The sequence below is a fragment of the Uloborus diversus genome, chromosome 3, assembly GCF_026930045.1.
Source record: "Uloborus diversus isolate 005 chromosome 3, Udiv.v.3.1, whole genome shotgun sequence".
NCBI classification, from domain to species: domain Eukaryota; kingdom Metazoa; phylum Arthropoda; class Arachnida; order Araneae; family Uloboridae; genus Uloborus; species Uloborus diversus.
The window spans coordinates 160,481,113-160,497,184 of record NC_072733.1 but is presented as its reverse complement, the minus strand read 5'-3'; the positions used below and the strand labels follow the sequence as shown (position 1 = coordinate 160,497,184).

At 33.3% G+C, this 16,072-nt stretch overlaps 1 protein-coding gene across 1 annotated transcript in view; it reads right to left on the bottom strand.

Annotated features, from left to right (window-relative positions):
* LOC129219225 (uncharacterized) overlaps positions 1-16,072 on the bottom strand; it is a 42,785-nt gene that overhangs the window by 8,210 nt on the left and 18,503 nt on the right. The gene's annotated exons all lie outside the window — the stretch shown is intronic.

The window sequence follows — 16,072 nt, the reverse complement described above, 5'->3', positions numbered from 1 at the left end:
ATATATGGTTAGGCTTATCATTCCAGCAAGTTGTTTTAAAAGATACAGCATATTTTCTTTTAAATGAATATTAATTCATTTGTGGTTAATTTAAAATGATTGAAATATAAAAATATGCACAATGCCATGATTTTATAAAATAAACTTCACTCCATCATAACAAATAAAAAGCCACAAGTATACTTATTCTAGTGTTTGTGTGCACTTGCGCACAAAATAACAATTTCCTCAGAATATGCTGGGCCCAGCCTGCTGCTGCTCATCACATTTTTACTTGATTGCAATCAGATTCTATCAATTTCTCTAATGTACCCTTAATTTCTCGGAACACATCCTCGTTTCAATCCGAAAAGTTTGCGTCACAAAGCATGATTTGAAAAGTAAAATATTGTCAGCAATTTCAACAAGTGCTTCAGATTTGACAACTACCAGACTTAGATAAAATTAAAAGCTTTCTGCGAACACAAATCCAAACTGGATAATTTTCTGCAAATAATTATTTTGCCCAACTCACCCTTGAATAGAAAATTAAATTTATTTTATATTCAAATATGAAAGAGACAAAAAAAAAAAAAGGCTTTAAATCATTTATTTATTTATTTATTTATTTTTTTTTTTTTTTTTGCAATAACATATACAGTCGGACCTCCATATATAGAAATAGCAAATTTCCGGAAAAAAATTCGATATATAGAAATTCCGATAAATAGAAACGATCTTATTTTATCATAAAAATCTCTTAAAACATTAAAATTAATGCTAATTTTCGTGCATGAAACCCAATTTCTAATTTATACGAGCATCGGATTAAACGAAAGTTAATAACTGGAAAATTAACAGAAATTACATTTTTGTGCCTTCATACGTGTTCATTCTTTGGCAGTTCAACTTGATTCGCAACAAGAGGGGATTTTCGTTTTGACAATGTAATCGACAGAAAAGTAAAAAATCAATCTACTTAACTTGAATGATTTTACTGAAGCTAAAAAGACTAAGAAAGATAATCAACAGACAAAAAGGATAACTTGAAACTGATTTTAGTGTTATTGGTTACAACTTAGATTTGAAATAAACTTGAGGGAATTTAAGAACTCCAGAACGGAACAACGATCTATCTACACACCCCTCAAACCATGATTTCTTATGAGTTTCTTAGCAACCTTTAGTAAACATAATTTTCTCCCCTAACCTTCATTTTTCAATGAGACAAACAATCTAAAGTGGAAAAAAAATCTACGAATGTCTCGAAATTTTTTTTCGATATATAGAGATTTTTTCGATATATAGAAACAATTTTTCTATGTAATGAACATAGAAATTTGCTGGGATTTCGATATATAGAAAATTTCGATATGTGGAAGTTCAATATATGGAGGCTCGACTGTAGTTTGCTTATTTCTCACCAACTGAAGAAAACTACCAAAACCATTTTTTTTTACACATGTGCTTTAAAATCCTCTTTTGGAGAAAGACTTTAACAGAAAGAAACTCTAGGATTTTCTTAAAAAATCCCTTAAAAAAATTTTTTTTTTTCTTTTTTATATCAACGTTAGCAGTTTGAAAAAAAATTTCTGCAGAGCCAAAAATTTTCTGCGAACGCCGTTCGCGCGTTCGTCTATATTATGCAAGACTGACAACTACCTGCATTAATTTATTTAACACAACTTAAACAGGTGCTGGCAAATACAGGAAATAAATGACAAAGATGTTTTAGAAAGGATAAGAGTAGAAAGTGAAAAACATAAGGAATTTAAAAACAAGAAAATAAAAAATAGAAGAAAAAGAAAGTCTCCATTCAGAGGAAGTATCTGGAATAGAAACTGCTGTAAATATGCGTATGAAGCAAAGTTTAACCACAGGAGTAAAGGTATAAGTATTATACTTTGAGGAAACAAGCAAGAAAGAGTTTATTGACAAATATATGGCTGTTGAGGAAAATATTGTGAGGTGAAATACTTAAAAAAATCAGACATGGAGATTTTTTTTCATTTTTCCTGACATAGACATGGATTTCATTGAAGAACATCAAATAATAAAAACTTTTAATGAGCCAAATTAACAATAGGCAATTACTCTTTTAAAAGAAAGACAAGTATGGATATCATGCGTTCAAAGAAACTTTACTAATATTTTGTCAAATTTACTGTTTGCACTATTTTTTAAAAATTAAATAGTTAAATTTTGATAACTGACTCTTACGTCTTACTATCACACTGCACTGAACAAATAGAATGCTTTTTTCTCACTTCCTAGACTTTAATACCCATTTTACCCCATAGACTACCCATTTTCACCTGCGTGGGGTAAAATGGGTACATAAAACATACAGTCATAAACACTTCTCTCAAAAATAAATTTGTATCAAATTATGTGTGAAAATCATTTAATTCTACTCTCAACATGCGTAATGTATACATAAAACAAAAGAAAATTAGAAACGAAATATTTCGACAAAAATACTTGAGTGAAAATTCAAAAGTAGGCTATTTTATATCCATTTTACCTCACCTGACCCTATATATAAAGGTTATCTATTGAAATTTAATTTGCACGACAATAATTCTTGCAACAGAGTTTAAAAATAGAGCGCGGGATTGCGCGAAACGCAAACAAAATCTGTTAGTCCGTGCAATCCAAAGGTCCGTGCGGGATTCCCCCCCCCCCACCCACCCTGTAAATTCATAAACTCGATAACAAACCCCATAACAGGAAAGCGGAGAAGATAAAAAAAATTTCAAAATCCATTTTCATTTTGGAAAGATGGAAAAAATTTAATAAAGTTCCGTCAATTCAAAGCCAATTCAAGTTACATTGACGAATTCCGATTCGCCGACATCAACCGATTCCGATTTGCCGACATCAACCGATTCCGATCCGCCGGTCGAAATGCGATCCGAAAGCTGCTGGAAACAACATTCTATTTTCGAAAGGTATAGGCAATTTTTCACTTCAACTTTTTGATTGTCAGAAAAAGTCTTTGTGCAGTAAAAATATTATTCTAAACAATGGGGACCAAACCCCATTTGGATAATTAGATCCAGGAAAAAGGTCTATTTAAAAAAATAATTGAGTGTATGTGTATGTTACTTAGTTGTAAAATATTTTATTAAAAATGAAATAATAATATAAAATTGCAAAATTACTGAATAATTATTTGAAAATGGGGTTGATATTATACTCATGGGTGCAAGTTTGGTGATGTGTTCAAGACGGAAAATATTTTTAGCCCCCCCACCCGCATGCGAGCTTAAAGAAAAATTTGTATGTATAAATGTTGTAGATTTTAACAATGCCAGTTTTGGAATCTGTTTGATTTAAATTTTAAGCCTTAAAATTGTAATATTTAAGTGATTTGACATCACAATTCCAAAAACTCTAAAATCTGGGAATAAAAAGAGGGGGGGGGGGGTCTGGTGGTCTCCCCCAGAAATTTTTTCAAATTGAAACCCAAAAAACACTATGGTAGGCCATTTTTGGTAAAGTTCAGGGACTCTTACATCAATTATTTCAAACTGATAGTCCCAAAATCACAATATTGGGCAACCTTCAAAAAATATTAGAGAAAGGCGGGGGGGGGGGGGGGGGGGGTGGGGGGTACGTTATGGGCTTTTCCTGAAATTGAAGATTTAAAAACGAAATTGTAATTTAAATTTCATAACGTTTATACGCTTTTTGAATGCACTATTGAAGGGATGGAGTTCAGGAACCCAAAATCGGTAACATTTCGAAATTGAAGTTTCAAAAACGCAATTTTAGACGATGTTGGATAATGTAAGGGGTAAAAGCGTTTGCAGCACCCCCACCATTAGTTTTTTGCCGATTGTAAACATTTTTATTGTAGCAATAAAATCGCTTAGGACATAAGATTTTCACTTTTGCAACGTAAATCAGTTCTGATCGGAAAGTCTACTCAAGGTAGCGCCAACAAACTAGAAAAGAAGGAAAGGTGGGGGAAGGATAAGGCCGACTAATGATAATGAACTGTCACCATTCCCCCACACAGTCTTCATTTGAAAAAGAATTCTTTTATAAGATAGCAGGTGGTGAAATTAGCAATAAAAAATCGCTTCAGTAAAGTAGATATATTTTTTAAACAAGGTACCCTTTCCAACATTCATTAATTAAAAAAAGAAATAGGGGAACTGAATCCTTACCCCAGGCAGGGTTCCCGAATCACATCCCTCTTAAGGCACTCAAATATAGTCTAAAGTGGCGCTTTAAATATTTCAGCATCAAAGAATTTTCGGAAGAGAACTCCCGAAACCCTTCCTCTGAATTCACCATAAATATCCTAAATTTCAGTTTTTAAGGCTTCAGTTTCCAAATTGTTTTGTAGGAATAGTATCCCTCTTACATATAAACATGACTTATGACCGCCTAAAAATTTTAGTACTTTACAGGGTTCATACTCTATTCGGATGAAAAAATTCCATGAATTTCCAAGACCTTTTCATGACTTCATAAATATTTTCATGATGTTGTTAGATAAAGAGAATAGTAGGTACTAATTTAATGTCAAACTTGCCAATTTTTGGAAATGAGCACTAGCAAAACTTCTAAGTGAATGCCACTACCTCATCGAAGCACTTACTTGTGATTAAAAAAATATCAGTGTACTCCTAAAAAAAAATAAACTATTCTTCTTTGCCTTCATCATATAAATTTAAGTAAAGAAAAAAATACAGCGAATGGAATATAATAATGCTTAAATGTTTAATAGTTTTGTTTTTTTTTTTTTCTTTTTGTCTTCATCATTTAAATTTAAGTTAAGTAAAAATGCAGTGAAACAAAAATATGATGCTTAAATTTCTAATATTTCTTTTATAAACAGGCAGAATATTAATGAATTTGACAAAGGTTGGATGAGTTATTACTAAGTTTCAATAAATTGCTTCAAAAGTTGCTTTTTAGTGCCAACAGTGAATTTAATCATCCACATAACTTGACAGTATTTTGGTTTTTTAAAGTAAAGTCACATTGTTTAGTAAATTCATGTTTCTAAATAATAAATGATATTCTAATAATGATATTTATATTTAAAAAAAATTTAGTTGTGAATAGATCTTCTGGTTTAAACGTACTTGTTTACTAATTTGCACATTTTCAAATGTATATAAATTTATAGGTTCAGAAATTCCAGAACTTAATGTTCGATTTTTGACGTTGAACGTAGCAGTGGGTTGAATGAATCAGTTTTCCAGGCCATATGTTGGGCACTACGGTTTTAAAAGTATTAGAATTCTCCTATTTCTGTATTCTATCACCAGACTAAAGATCTTTATTTTCTGAAACTTTCAACAAATTAAGATAAACTCTGATAAATTCAATAATAATTTTTTTACGAGTGATGGAAACAAAATCAAATGCAATTGAATAGCGTTTCTAAAAGAGGATGTGGCAAAATCAAGAACGCAAAAGTTAACTAATGTTGAAAATAATGGTAAATTCAAAATGAGTGAAGTCCAAGCAGTGAAATCACACTGCAAAAAAAGAGGAGCGGCTGCTACAGAAGTGGATGCAATGAGATTTCAAAATTCAGATTTGTTTTTCGCATCGTTTAATTTTCCAGTTTTTGTAGCTTTTATGAAGCAATACTGTTAAATCACTCAATATTTCTGGTGCACTTTTAGATACTGTTACTTTCTCTTGGCCCAAGACATTTTTCCATGACTTGGAAAAAAATTCCATGACTTTGAATGAAAATTTCAATTTTCCATGACTTTTCCAGGTCTGAAATTTGCTTATTTTTTTTCCATGACTTTCCAGGATTTCCATGACCCGTACGAACTCTGACTTTAATTTTGGAAACTTTTTGGAAGAATCTTCCTACATCCTTCCCCCTTAAGTCATTCAAAGATAGCCCAAAACAAAGCTCTAAAAATTTCAGAAACGAAAATATTTCGGGCTGGGGGTGCGGAATACCCCCCCCCTCTCATTGTGTTTACTAAATGCAGTGTAAGTTTTTGTTTAAGATTAATTTTTCTATTGAGAGAGCAACTCCCTTCCACACATCGCCAATGACAACCCAAAGTTTCAAGACTTCAATTTCGAAAATGTTTCGAGAAAGACCCATGAATTCCCTAAATCTTAACTCACTCAAAAATAAAGTAGCATTTCAATACTTCGGGGAGAGACCCCCCCCCCCTCCGAACTCTTTCCTCTAAGTTGACTAAATTTTACTTAAATTTGCGGTTTCCGCTTTTCATCACCGAAGATTTAAGAATTTAAATTCTAAAACATACTGAGAGAAAGCCTTCGAATTCCCTCTTCTTAAGTCTTCCAAAGATTACCTAAAGCCGAGTACTTCAGCTTTGAGTATTTTTTGGGAAAGGAGAACCCCGATCCCCAAGATGGTCTAAAGTTGCGCTTTTAAGACTCCAGTTTCGGAATTTCGCCTAAAGAGAGCCACCTCCCTCCCTCTTGACATTGCCAAAGACAGCATAAAAGTTTTAAGACTTCAATTACAAACACTTTTCGGAAGACGGTCGCAAATGCCCTTTAACTTAAGTCATTTACGTATAGCCTCAAATAGTTTTTAATACATCAGCTACAAAACATTTTCATGTTAGAACACTAAAACCATCTCTCATAAATTCATCAAAGATTGCCTAAATTAGTGTTTTTAAGTCTCCAGTCTTCGATTTTTTTTAAAACCTCCCCCTTCCCACTTTTGCATCATTAAAGACAGCCTAAAACTTTTTGACTTTTAAATTTTTAAGGGTTTGCAGAGGAGAAATATCAAACCACACCTAGCTTCAAAAATATTTTCAATTCAGTTTTTCGATATTTTATACTGTAACCCGTCAGTAACCCCCCCTCCCCGCCTTAGATTGTCCAAGATATCAACGTTTTAAGACCTCAGTATCGCAGGTTAATTTGTGAACAGATTACCCTCTTTGCAAGAGCAGCGTTTTTTCGCTAACTCGTGCTCTGTTATTTTTCTTCTTTCCTTTCTCTACCCCCCCTCCCATATTCCCATTCTAGCGAGTGTTAGATTCAATGACAGAATTTGGTGTTTCCTCAAGTCTTTGCCAAAAATGCAGGAACGGTTGCCCATCGATGTTTCCAACCAGCTTGAAATCCCCCCCCCCCCCCCCGATTATTTTCAAAATTTCCATTTTCATTAAAATCTCCAAAATCCTTGATAGTTTCCGTTTTACCTGGTATGTGGAGGCCCTTTGATGTGGCGAAAATATTTCATCTTGTCAGCAATCACTCTCAATCGGTGATAGATCTCAACTCTTAAGACATTTTAAGAGCGTACATAATTTTTATTTATGCGTGTAAAGTTTGCAAAAAAAAAAAAACCGTAAATGAAAAAAACGAATGGATGATCGAAAATAGCATGAGAAAAGGCTAAATTTTCAATTAGAGCCGATTGGTTCGAAAAATCAGGGAGAATAGCGAGCAACTCCTTGGTCAATGCAGTGAGTTAGAAATAACAAAGCTACACCTAAAAAAAGTCAAACGGCGCGAGTCGAAAAGCCACTCCTCCAAAAGCATGTTGCAAACAAAACGAGCCCATGGCGGAAAACCGAGAGAATGTCGATGTAAATTTGTGGTTATGGAACGGTTCAGTAATATTAAAGCATATTTTTCAAACACACAATTTTTCTTTTTTCATTAAAAACCAAAAGAAAGTCATCGAATTTCTTTCCGTTCCGACCTCCGTCTCGGAAATTTTGTCAAGACGGAAATCCGTCCCGAGACGGAAGGTCTTGCTTGCACCCATGATTATACTAAAAAATTATAATTTAAAAATAAATAGAAAAATGAAATAAAAATGAATTATAAAAAAATTCTAAACAAATTTTCAGAACTTGTAAAAATTTTCCCTCAAATGCAAAAAATCCCCCCTGGAATCTGAAGTAAAGGGGGACATTCCCCCTAGAAATTGAACCCTATTTCAAACCCTGCTTGCAAAATCTATTAAATGAAATGAAACATTAATATAATTGATTTAGCTGTAAAATTTTCCCTCCTGTTTTTCACGCAAGTATAAAATTCAGAACAGAAGTACAGTATAGGGGCATTTCACGGTATTTGTGACATAGGAATGTCCGTAACAAAACTTGTTAAAAGGCTAAAATTTTTATACACATTGAAAAAGGGCACATTCCAAAGGACATGAATGTCATATTTTTTTCTTTATTTACTTCATATTAACCATGTAATCGCAATCAAATCATCAAAAATACAACTTTTATCGTTACGGACTCTACATGGAATTTTTCTTCAATAGTGACTTGAACTGAATTTCAAGCCAAACTGGTGATTGGGACAAATCAAGTAAAGGATTATCTCGAATACATATAACAATTTTAATCAAAACGTGCATTCGTTAAAGAATTATAAGTTGTGAAAATGGTGATTGTAGAGTCTGTAACAATAATTAGAAGGGAAGGTTTGTTAAAATTTTTTATTTATGCATTTTATATCACTAAATTGAATATTTTCTAATTTTACCTATGGTGTTACATTATTCTAAAATAAGTTTCATGATTATTTAAATTCGATATTTTTTATTAATTTTCTAAATTTGGTTACGGACTCTACTTGGCAACTGTTTCAGCACAGCTCATTCTTTACCAAAATGCTTGAACAGCCTGCACAGAAAAAAAGAATAAAAGTAGCAATTAAAAGATAATTACAACTTATACTTAAAAAAAAAACTTTGACTTTCAGAAGAATTTTTACTGCACAAGTGTATAGGGAGAGTCAGGGCACATTGGTCTGGCTCTCTACTTTCCTTTTTATCTCATCATAAAATTCAATTAATAGTTTTATTTTCTACCATGAGTTACATTTAATATTTCTCATCATCCCAGGCAATTTTCAGTTCATTAACTGTTTCCAAATTAATATTTTAACAGGACTTTGTGAAGTGAACCAACTTGCAACCAGTCCTAGGGTCCGTACATTACATAAACAACTTCTGTTACAATTTTAATGAAAAAATATTATCCAACATTTGTACCAAACAAATGTTGTTTTGTGATTAGAATCAAAAACCAAAGTCAATGTAATTAAAATTGACCAACATCTACTGTTATATTTTTTCAAGAATCAGCACAATTTGTGTTTTTAGCAACTTCACTAAATTGCTAATACTAGAGTATTGCTTTTTAAATTGGTCTAAAAGTTTTTGTGAGTTTTCTAAAAGTGAACCAACATACCCCAGGTTCTTGGTCTAAAAAAAATTGTCCTAATTTTTTTCTTTACAACAAAAAATAAAATGCTAATACTTAAGAACTAAAAGAACTTATTTTAGGAGAGGAATTCAATTTACTGCTTCATTCTTCACGAAAACCATTTAAAAAAAATAAAGTTGCTCAGTTATAAAAGTTAATCAATCAAAAATAGCTCTGCCAAAAATAACAACTTCTGAAATTTGTTCAAAATAACTGTACCATATGATTTCATTAATGGAATTGTAGAACTAAAGGCGCTACTTTTTGCTGGTCGTAAATTAAAAAAAAAAAAATAAATAAATAAAATTATCAACGCCGGTCTAACAAGCCGCAATTTCCCCTATTATCTAATGGGATGTTGACTGATCTGGTGGTCCCGAATTTCAGTATATTTTCAGTGTGACATTTGAAAGTTTTCCAGTGTTATATTGTGCAAAAAAAAAAAAAAAAAAAAAATCACTTTCACAATAAAGTAAAGGAACAAAGTAAGGCATGTCAGATGTCATTTAGTACATTAATATTAGGACCATTAAATGAAAAAACAGATCTTTTGTGCCATACATGACCGATAAAACATTTAATTAATTAAATACAATTATTTAAAGCGGAAACGAACAAAATTTTGTTGCTTACAAATATAGGTGATTCCCAAAGCAAAAAATGTTGCCTTTTTAACTTACCTTTAAAAATGCAATTTAAAAAGTTTTAGTTTGAAAACATCTTCCTCCCCCCTTAAGATTTATCCAGAAATTTTGATTTACTACAGATGGTCCGGTATTGATCACTTCAGATAACCAAGGTTCTATTATAAAAGTCAAATTGCTAGTAAAATTTGAATTAAAACCTATCATTTCTAATAACAATTTCAAGACTGAAGAAATCAACATATCACTTGGTCTGTTCTAACAGGAGGCCACCTTCAATCTGGTACCCCCACCCCCCTAAGAGCTCGGGTGCACCTCCCCTAAATAACCCACAGCTCCCCCCTCGCAATATCAAGGACCTCCCCCCAAAAATGAGAAAAATACTCCTTGAAACTTCAATGGCAGTTTAACAACCAAATATTTCTGACTTTACTTGACTCTAAGTGGAGGCCATAGGTGAAGTTTTGTGATGTGTTCAAGAAGGAAAATATTTTCAGCCCCCCCCCCCCCCCCCAGCATGAGTGCTTAAGGAAAAAATTATGTGTATAAATGTTGTAGTCTTTTAACTATGGTAGTTTTGGAATCTGTGTTTGATTCGAATTTTAAGCTTTTTACTTTTCTAACAACATGAACCTATTTTGTAATAAGTTACAGCCTTTAAGCCAGGGCTAAGGCAGAAATACTTAAAATACACCGCCAGCTCAGTTATTTCAACCGAGACTGCAGTTTTGTGCTTTTTAGCATTCATCAGCCCGGAATAGGAATTACATGAGCTGGAGGCGAAAAATCTCTTAAGGGAGTGGCTAAGGCAGAAATACTTAAAATACACCGCCAGCTCAGTTATTCCATCAGAGGACTGCAGTTTCGTGCTTTTTAGCACTCATCAGCCCGGAATAGGAATCACATGAGCTGGAGGCGAAAAATCTCTTAAGGGAGCTAACTAAGAGAGGGGGGGGGGGTATTTTGTAACTTACTACAAAATACCTTAGCTTTGCCATCAATCTTTGAGTTGAATCGCACCATTGCTGCAGTCGCTCATCTGGTTTGCTAATGCTGCTTTAGCTACCAGTTTGTTTGGCTCTCTTGGCTCCCTTAAGAGATTTTTCCCCTCCAGCTCATGTGATTCCTATTCCGGGCTGATGAGTGCTAAAACTGCTGTCCTCGGATGGAATAACTGAGCTGGAGGTGTATTTTAAGTAACATGAATCTAGTTTTAATTTGCAATATTTGCTTTTTGATATCGTAATTCCAAAAACCTAAGAACTACCAATAACCGGAGGTATGGAACTATGGGGGCGCTCCCAAAGAAATTTTTTTTAACTTGAAGTCCGAAAAAACGCAATGGAAGGGAAAGTTCAGGGAAATTCAAGGAAGGGAGGGGTTCAGGGACTCTCTTACACCAGTTTTTTCAAAATGATAGTCCCAAAATGGGCGACCTTCAAAAATATTAGAAAAAGAGGGGGGGGGGGGGCGCTCTGGGACTCTCCGTAATTGAAGCTTTGAAAACAAAATTGTACTCGATCTTTCATAACATTTATACACTTTTTGAATGCATTATTGAAGGGATTGAGTTCAGGAACTCTCCTTCGGCAATATTTCGAAATTGAAGTTGCGAAAACGCATTTTTAGACGATGTTGGATAATGTTAGGGATAAAAGCGTTTGGGGCTCCCTGCCATTAGTTTTTTGCCGATCATAAACATTTTTATGTCAGCGATAAAATTGTTTGGTTTTATTACTTTAATTTCGGAAATGAGATTTTGAAAGAAGATTCCTACTCCCTTCCCCCTTAAGTCATCCAAAGATGGCCCAAAACAGAGAGCTCTTAAAATTTCAGAAACAGAAATATTTCGGGCTGGGAGGCAGAATATCCCCCCCCCCTCACTCTTGTGTTTACTAAAGGCAGTGTAAGTTTATGTTTTAAGATTTATTTTTGTATTGAAAGAGCAACTCCCCCTCCCCACATTGCCAAAGACAACCCAAAGTTTTCAGACTTCAATTTCGAAAATGTTTCGAGAAAGACTCCCAACTCTTAACCCACTCGAAAAATGCCAAAATAGCCTTTCAATACTTTCCCCAGGGGAGAGAGCCCCCCCCCCCGAACTCCTTCCCCTAAGTTCACTATATTTGACTTGAATTTGCCGTTCCCCTTTTTCATCACCAAAGTTTTGAGGATTTAAGTTCTAAAATTTATTGAGAGAAAGCCTTCAAATTCCCTCTTTTTAAGACCCCCAAAGATTACCTAAAGCTGAATTCTGAATACTTCAGCTTTGAATATTTTCTTGGAAGGGGGACCCCGAACCTCAAGAAGCAGACTTATGAAAAGCTTTCTGCTAACACAAATCCTAACTGGAACATTTTCTTCAAATAATTATTTTGCCTAACTCACCCTTGAATAAAGAATTAAATTTATATTCAAGTATGAAAAAGGCAAAAAAAAAAAAAAAAAGTGCTTAATTTTCACCAACTGAAGAAAACTGCCAAAACCATTATTTTTTTTTACACATGTGCTTTAAAAGGCTTTCGGAGAAAGGCTTCACAGGGGTCTGTCCAGGATTTTTCACAGGGTCCGTTTTTTGTGAAAAATTAAATAATTTTGTGAAAAATGAATAAATTTTGTGAAAAATATTTAATTTCGCAAAAAAAGAATTTTTTTTGTTAAAACGAAATTTTATAATTTAGAGATGGCACAAACTGCATCAATTAAACTTAAAGTTGAGTGTTTTCCTCTTCTATGTCGAGAATATCATTCTGGAGTGTTTTTCTGATATTTGGCGAGGGGGGGGGGGGGGGGCATCGCTCTCTCAAGTATCAATATTTATCTACCATTCTACATTTTGTTAAATTATACTACAAATATTTCTGTCCAGTATTTAAAATAATTGTAACAAAAAAATAAATAAATAAATAAAATTCAGAATAGGGTTCAGCATTTAACTTTGTGACCCAAGACACTCTTAAAAAGCACTGAATTTCGTTTAAAACGTATAAATTCCGTGATTTTAACAAAAATAAAAAGTTATTTTAATCGTTTACCTCTTAACAAAGCGTAATAAACATCAAAAATTCGAAAAATCGGATTCCGATAGCAGATGCAAAGAGATCGCAATTCTCAAAGGCATCAATGGTATAAAAACGACTTGTAAAAGAAATATTTTTGATGAAATTATTTTAAAATTGCATTTTAGAGTCCTATGATAAACATTTTATTAACATCTGTGGACACAGTTGAAGCAAAAAAAAAAATAAATAAATAAAAATAAAAAAATAAATAAATAAATGAAATAAAATAAACCATCTATTCAGCATTTTAATTTTTGACTCATAACAGAAAATGGAATTTTGCTTTAAAAACTTGAAATGAGAGTTCTAACAGAAATAAAGAGACTTTTCATTTATTTGCATCCTAATAAAGCGAAGTTAGCTCGAAAAAAGAACAAAATATGACTCTCATATCAGATTTAAAGGATTGCATTTTTCAAAATGTAGACATCTAAAGAAAAAAAACGGTAATTAAAAGAGTTTATTTAAAGTTAATCATCCTTGTTAGCATCGAAAAATCAAAACCCATATAATTTTCTCCCAAAATAACAATTAAACATCGCACCGCACTGTAAAAACGCAAATATTGACAAGCTAGTAAAATGAGAATATTTTCTAATCAAGTCATTATAAAGGTTCAACGCCAGATGCTAAGTGGTGATAATTTTGAAGTTGGTAATCCTATCTGAAGCGATCATATTTTTTCCCCACCCTTACTATCCTTTTGCAGTTCTAAGTTCATTTCGCAGATATATATTATTATTGTTTATTAAATCATGAGTGGGGAGAAAAGTGCTTACAAATGCCTTTTCAGAAAAGTTTACAACAACACCGCTGCTAATTAGCTGTGATAAAACAAACAAACAACCATTATATTTATTTGGCAGTAGCAATTATTTATCGCTTGCTTGCAGGAGCATCGCTTGCTTGCAGGAGCATCGCAAGAGTGCCGATTTTTTTCTTTCAAAATTAGCCGATTTTGTATAAGCTGATCCCTCTAATTTGACTTCAAAAAAGGTTCCAAAAATTATCGGTTTATACACAGAAATATGCATTGTTCAGATTTGCTCTTTCAATAAACAATTTGTGAAAGATCCGATCTTGTTTATCAGAATTTTGTGAAGGCCGTTTTGTTTGATCGGGATTTTGTGAAAGGTCCGTTTTGTTTGATCGGGATTTTGTGAAAGGTCCGTTTTGTTTGATCGGGATTTTGTGAAAGGTCCGTTTTGGTTGATCGGATTTTTGTGAAGGGTCCGTTAACGGACCCAAATATCCTCTGGCCAGACCCCTGCTTCAACAGAAGTAAACTGGGATTTTTTAAAAAAATTCTCTTAAAATTTTTTTATTATTATTTTTATTTTATTTTTTATATTAATATTGGCAGTTTGACAAAAAATTGCTGTAGAGCCAAAAATTTTCTGCGAACGTTGTTCGCGCATTCGTCTATATTATGCAAGACTGCCAAGAAGACTGTCTAACGTTGCGCTTTTAAGACTCCTGCTTCGGAATTTCACTTAAAGAGACTCCTCGGGAGGGGGGGGGGGGGGCTTACATTGCCAAGACAGGGGTCTGTCCAGGATTTTTCACAAGGTCCGTTTTTTGGGAAAAATCAAATAATTTTGTGAAAAATTAAGTAATTCTGCAAAAAAAAAAAAAAAAATGTTAAAAATGCAGACTGTCAAAAAAATCTGGGGAGGGGGGGGGGGGGGTTCACACTCCACATGCCACGTTTTCCCAAAGAAGATAAGTTCCTTTAAAGGCCTTTAAGCAGAAAAAAAAAGGAAATTAAAAATTTCATGTTGAGGCACTCTACTTCCAAATGAGCGATATATACATTTAGGTTTGATCTTGGAAGCAAGGCCGTCCGAAGCTCTGACGGTGCCCAGGGCGAAAGTTTCGTGGTGCCCCCCCCCCCCCATACACACAGAAATATCAAGTTAGCTATAACATCAGTGCATAATACATACTTGAATTTCTTACATATTAATGAACAGAACAATCAGAGGGCTATGCATAATACAAATTAAAAGACAAGCAATGAACATGTTTCTAATATTTGTGAAACATTAATGTCCCAAAAACTTTTTGAAAAATAAGAAATGTTAAAAATCCAAATATTTATCTAGTAAAATTTTATCGCACTTGATAAAAAACTAACAATTAAAACTGAATTGGTTATTCATATTGATCGAACTAAGAACACAAATAAATAAGTTTCTGATTATAAAAAGAAAATGTGTTTTATCGAAGTAAATTAAATCAAAATTAGATTTCTATCTGGACTCATCCAATGATTCTTTCCAAGAGTTCTTTTGTGGTTTTACTTGTACCAACTTAATACAAACTTTATACTTGTTATAAACAAAGATGTTATTCTTTTGCATCAAATATTTGTAAATTTTGCGGAGAAGTCCACAAATACTCAACAACATCGAAAATCGCTCAGAATTGCATTTTGGAGCTCTAATTTCAAAAAATTACTGGCCTTACAAATTGCGTTTTAAGACTTAAGTTTTAAGAAAATATTCGTGCAAGGGTCCCCATGCTGCCTTTCTTTAATACCCCAAAAAATGGGTTTTTTAAACAACATTTACAAAAATTTAAGTGGAATTGCCCCTGAATGCAAAACATGGCTTAAAGTTTTTGAACCATAATTTTAAACAATTTTCCTGGGAAATGCTCCAGATTCTCCCGTCCATAAAATATTCAAAGTTCGTCTAAAGTTGCATTTTTGAAACTTCAATTTCGAAAACTTTCAGGGGGAGAAGGAATTGATTTCAATCTAATTAAAAAAATAATGGATCGGAAACAGTTTCTGAGCCCCCTCCTTAACGTCAATAAACATGACCTATAGTCACGTTTTAAGGCTAAAATTGCGTTTTTGAAACTAGAAGTTTCGAACTTTTGACTGGACACCTTTTGACCTTTTTTCCTATCAGATCAAAAAAAAATGTTTTCTGTGTCTCTGGTTACGTCACTGCATGGGGGGGGGGGGGGGGGCTTTCGTTATTCAAGGGTGAGTTAGGCAAAATAATTCCTTGCAATAAAATTTCCAGCTAGGATTTGTGTTCGCAGAAAGCTTTTCATTTTATCTAAGTCTGCTTGTAACAGGGATGATTGTGAATCCATAAAAAAATACCTGAACTTTTTTTTTCCCAAGAAGAAAAAGTGTTTTGATGGGCATATATATATATAC